The sequence below is a fragment of the Canis lupus genome, chromosome 8 (genome assembly GCF_003254725.2).
Source record: "Canis lupus dingo isolate Sandy chromosome 8, ASM325472v2, whole genome shotgun sequence".
NCBI classification, from domain to species: Eukaryota; Metazoa; Chordata; class Mammalia; order Carnivora; family Canidae; genus Canis; species Canis lupus.
Window position 1 is genome coordinate 69,557,842 of NC_064250.1, and position 5,380 is coordinate 69,563,221.

The 5,380-nt window shown below is 51.8% G+C and overlaps 1 long non-coding RNA gene across 1 annotated transcript; it reads left to right on the plus strand.

The window, feature by feature from the left end:
- Window positions 1-309: 309 nt before the first annotated feature.
- Window positions 310-4,918, plus strand: LOC112657645 (uncharacterized). Its single transcript, XR_003135197.3, has 3 exons — window positions 310-438; window positions 1,227-1,332; window positions 4,118-4,918. It is a non-coding gene; the product is annotated as an uncharacterized LOC112657645 (long non-coding RNA).
- The last annotated feature ends 462 nt before the right edge of the window (window positions 4,919-5,380 follow it).

Below are 5,380 nucleotides of genomic sequence, written 5' to 3' on the forward strand. Positions count from 1 at the left end.
CAATCCGATTAATTCCCCTGGATAAAGCCTTTAATCTAACACATAACAGCAAATTCTTGTTTTTCCATTAAAAACAATACCTCGGCCCCCACGTTGGCTGCCAGGGCCTTAATGAGATCCCCTTTCCCACCCGGGAGGCTGAATTGGACCTTTGTTTCTCGCAGCATGGGGTTCGGAAGATTGCTAGTTTGGCGGTAGGGCCAGTTGGGGGTATTTGCATTGATGGGGAGCGTGAGGCTGGATGTGACATAAGCAGCGCGGGGTTCTCGGTGACCTCAGCTGAACTGGAAGTTGGCCTAACTTCTTGGAAGAATGTGTGGGGAGGTTGGCTGGGGCCAGGCCCGGGCATGGCCTGGGGTGGAGACAGCCTTGGGCCGGGATCAGGGACCTAGGAAGGATCTAGTCCTCGCCACATCACTCGCTCACTGGGTGACCTCGGTAAGTCCCACCCCGCTCTGGCTTCTGTGTCTCCGCATGTCAGGTGGGACAGTTGGCCTCCTGGGGAGGCCAGTTACCCAGGGAATCAGGTGTCTGGGTGCCCGGCCTGTGATGTTGAGGCCTGAGCATGACCATGGGCAGTAACATGCTCCTCCACCTAACTACAGGGGACAGGGGTAGCGGGGAGGACACCCCCACGCCACTGGGGGACACAAAGGGTGTTGCACCATGGCAGAGGGGAGCCCCGTCCAACACGGACCCCTACAGAAAGTGACTTGCCCCCAGAGACAGTGGTATAGACACCACCTGCCTCCCGGGTGGGGTGACCAGCTCATCCTGCCTTGTCTGGGACTCTCCTGGTGTTGGCCCCGAAAGCCCCACATCCCAGGAAAGCCCAGGCCTTGGCAGACCAGGATGGTCGTCACCCACGTCTAGTCCCGGGTGACAGCTCAGCCCTCGAAGCAAACTGCCACCAACTGCCCCTGCAGGGGGCATCCAGGTGGGTGACCCAGACCCTTTCCCCGCATCCAGCAGCACGTGGGGACCCGACCCAGAGCCGAGACTGCCCTCTTGACGGCCCTGGTCACGGTGACCCCTCCCATCCCATCCTCACAGAAGGGGGACCGATGCTTCTCTCAGAATCCAGTCAAAGCTGGCTTGCTGGGCAGAAAGGGACAGTCCCCTAGTCTCTGCCTATTGCTGGGATGCTGGCTATCATACCTCAGGTGGACAGGTCCCCCTTCTAGGCTCTGGGCTCCATTACCCTCGTCAAATCCTCTTCTTGCCAGAGATCCCTGAGTTCACAGCATGCCCTCCAGAAGGACCCAAGGAATGGCCTCATGGCCCCAGCTGACTTCTGCAGCCAAGCGAGGAAAGCCAAAGGGACCAAACCAGGTGAGTGGCCCCCTCTAGGCAGAGCTTAATTCCGGCCCGATGTGTGCCAGTCATGACCTTACTTGGCTGGGGCCTCAGGGCCTGGCCCACCTCATGCAACTCTGCATCCTCCAGCTGACTCAACTTCCAACAAGGAGCAAAGCCCGTGGTCATGGGGCAGCCACTCGGCCAGGTCAGGGGGTCTTGGACCTGAGCAATCACTTCCGAGGGAGCATTAGGGTATTGGCCCAGCCACGATTTCCGGGGCTGGAAGTCTCACCTCTGTTAACGAGGTGTCACTGGAAAGGTGTCCAGGGCAGGCCGGGATGCCGGACGGGCAGGCACAGCTCCCAAACAGACCCCGCGCGGTGCCGTGGAAAACCACCTCTGACGCCTCCTGCCTACCGCCCAGCGGACTGGGGACACTGCTCGTGGGAACTGGCAGCCAGTGGTGACCTGTGAAATCAGGACTAAGGGGATGAAAATGTTTTGTCACCGAGAAAATATGTTTATGCTTATTAGAACAACATTTTTTGGGCTCATATAAAATAAACACATTGAGTCGAATGTTGCTACAAGTGCTCCACTTACAAAGAGGCGAGGAAGGTATGAGATTGTGGTCAGGAGCTGGCAAGGATGAAAAATTATAGCAGGATTAGCTTCTTGTGTTGTAAATTGGAAAGTCCAGAGATGTGTGGCACTGCTGCGGAGGCCCAAACTCCGAAATGAAATTTATTCTTGCTGTAAAATCTGGAAACGACGTCTTCACGGATAACAAATACAGAGAAAACATGATTTCAGCCTCGATATTTGGTCTCCTTGCAGACGGTTTTCATTAAAAAGGGCTTTATAAAAATGATAAAAATGTTACAGTTTGCTAAATTAAGTCTGAAACAGCTCTATTTAATAATCTGGTGCGTTTTAATCATTTTTTTTTGAAAAGCCTGACATATTGAAAAGAACCTCAGTCTTGGATACCATTTTAAAAAAAATGAAGAAAAGAGAAAAGGAAGCACTCTCAGCTCATCTTGGGTTGTTTTGCTCATTTCTTCACTTAAATTTGTCCTCCTCACTAAGGATTGGCACCAAGTGAATAAACATCTGATGCCCAGCTCTCCAGGCCTCCAGAGCTTTTGTAGCTGTGACAGGGGTCACGCGACAGTGGGTTTCCTCGTTCAGTTTTCTCTTGGGAATCAACTTGAAAAGGGTAACCGTTCTGTTTCCATCTTTAGGTTCCATAATGCAACACACTAAGGAATGGGGGTGTGCAAGGTGGGAGGGGGCAGGAGGGACAAACCATACTGGGAAGCCTTCTATAAAGGTCTCATGGAAAGTCTTTGCCAAAGAGCAATGCAAAGGGCCTTCCAATGAGTCCTTAGAAAAGTCTCAGTTTTGGAGCAGGAAGTGGAATTTGAGAGGCAGCTGTGGGGAGTTGTAAGAACACTGGGTTCAGACTACAGAAACCCAGTGCTATGAAACCATCCAGGGCCCAGGACTGTATGTATGGATGGATGGATGATGGGTGGATGGATGGATGAGTGGATGGATGGATGGAAGGATGGATGGATGGATGAGTGGATGGATGGATGGATCAATGGATGGATGAGTGGATGAATGGATGAGTGGATGGATGAGTGGATGGATGAGTGAATGGATGAGTGGATGGATGGATGAGTGATTGGATGGATGGATGAGTGGATGGATGGATGGATGGATGGATGGATGGATGGATGGATGGTGGGTGGGTGGGTGGATGGATGGATGGAAGTTTTGGGTCCTGACTGCCTATAATAAGGGAAGGACATGTGTTCATCTTGACAATGTACCTGACACTTGCCAAGCATTGAGTCCACTCTCACATTATCTTCCTCAGTCTTCATAGCAACTATATTGATTTTATGTGAGAAGATAGAGTCTCAGAGGAACAATGTGTTACAGGCAGCATGACACAGCCCGTGAGAGAGTGAGCGGAGCTCCCAAAGCCTGGGTCCAGGTTTGGAAGACTACAGTTTTCTGTGAAACCATCCCAAAACCTATGATTATTTTCATTGTTAAAGATAATGCTTTTGGTTGGTGGAAAGATCTAGAAGTCATCTTTCCTGTGCTCCATGGATTCTTCCAGACTTTCTGATATTCTGGTCAAGGACTAGGAAACATGGAAAGACAAGCTTTGATGAGGAGCCAGTTGGAACGGCACTGGGAGAAAGTTTCAGAACAATTTTAAAATTACAATTTAAAAAAGAGGGGGTGAAGCAGCTGAGGTACCTGGCATCGTGCTGGGTGCTGGGTATGGGGTGCTGGGTGCTGAGGAAGGATCCAGGACATAGTGGGCTGGGAGAAGAAGGTAGAGACCTGCTTCCAGAAGTGGAAATCTTTGTCTTGAATTTTCTTCATAAGCACTGCTAGATGGGAAAATGTGCGGCCCCAGAATATGGCCCAGAAGGCATCACGGTGCAAAGTAGCAGAGGTGGAGGCCCGGAAAGCCCTGACTACATCCTCTCTGCCAGATGTGCCTTGGAGAGTCACCTTACTTCCCTTGGCCTACATTTCCCACTCCTGAACGTGGAGCTGATACTGTCTACACCCTGAAGCCACTGTGGGCATGGGATGAATGCGGATATGGTTGGTCACCATTGAGCTATAAGGGTCCCCCCACACAGAAGGGGCTCAGGACCCTCACCAAGCCCCAGAGCCTACCTTTGTGAATCCACCCCCTTCCCCACCCAACCGCCCAGGCCCAAAGCACAGCCATGACCTTGGGATCTGCCTTCCTTCCTGGACCTGACCTCTTCTCCTGCTCACCCAGGACCCTGGCAACTTCTGTGGCAGGAAGCCCACAGACCCCAGCATGAATAGGCTCTGGGATGGCGCCAACCAGAAACATCTTGGAAGCAGCTTGGTGGATGTTGTGGCAAAACCTGGAAGGAACACCATCATCTCTGGCCGGCCCCTCCCTGAGAACGCTGCCATAACAAGTAGTTATCCCCTTTGCTTTTTGTCTTTTTCTTTTCTAAACAAGCTTATTAAAGATTACTTAACTGCAAAGTGAAACCATCCCCAAGCTACTAAGTAGGCTGTGACTCAGTCCGTCAGACCACGGTGGCCTCTGGGCAGTCATCCCTGTAGGAACAGGGATGTCCACTTCTGGTGTGGGGTCCCAGCAGGACACCTTTCCTCCAGCAGTGCCGTTGCCCTCACCTCGCGCAGTGTCAGAGCGGTGCTCTCACCCCAGCGTATGAAGATGCAGATTCCAGTCTCATCAACGCAGAACCTGCTCCGTCCACCACTCCCGTGGACACAGTTGGCCAATCACCCATGAGATCAAGTCCCCCCCCAGCTCTGGGGGCTGTCTTCCATCTCTTGATGAGTGAGTGAGGACACTGCTGGGCAGAGGAAGGCAAGGAAGGCCCAGTGGCTGCCCCTCTGTCCGGGGTCCTTGCATTCTTCGCCACAATCATGGATCAGGAATTCCGTTCTATGATTTTATGGAAAGACCTGATGTCTCCTCGTTCCTGTAGGTGCCTGAGGGACTGTCAGTTAAAACCCTCACCCAAATCCAGAGATGACTATGTTTGCCTGTCCACTGGCTACCAGGTTAGCAATGAAATTAAAGCAGAAAATGGTTGATTCTTGGTGAATCCATGTTTTGATCCCAGAACCATTTTGGGGGGCCTAGATGTTCTCAGGCCATCTGTTGTAATGTCTCCCTTGGAATTTGATTGGGAGCCACCAAGAAGCCAGATCGACCTCCTGAGATCTGTAAGGATTCCTATTTGCAAACTTCAGCCTTAGTTGTGTGACACCCAGAGTGGTGGGTCCCTAGATCCTCTGCAACCCAAACGTGATGGTGTTCACAAGCCCCTCTGATACCCAAGTGTGCATGTGCACATTTTTCTGGGAGCCATAATTTCATCATATTTCCAAAGGCCTCTATGTATGATGGAGAGGATCCTCCCAAAGAAATGTCTAGTCTCAGGAGAGGCTGTGGGGGGCAGTAGGAAGGTTTGGGGTCAGATAGCCCCAGGTTCCCATGCTGGCTAACTGGATAACTGCCCGTCAGCGAACTGGT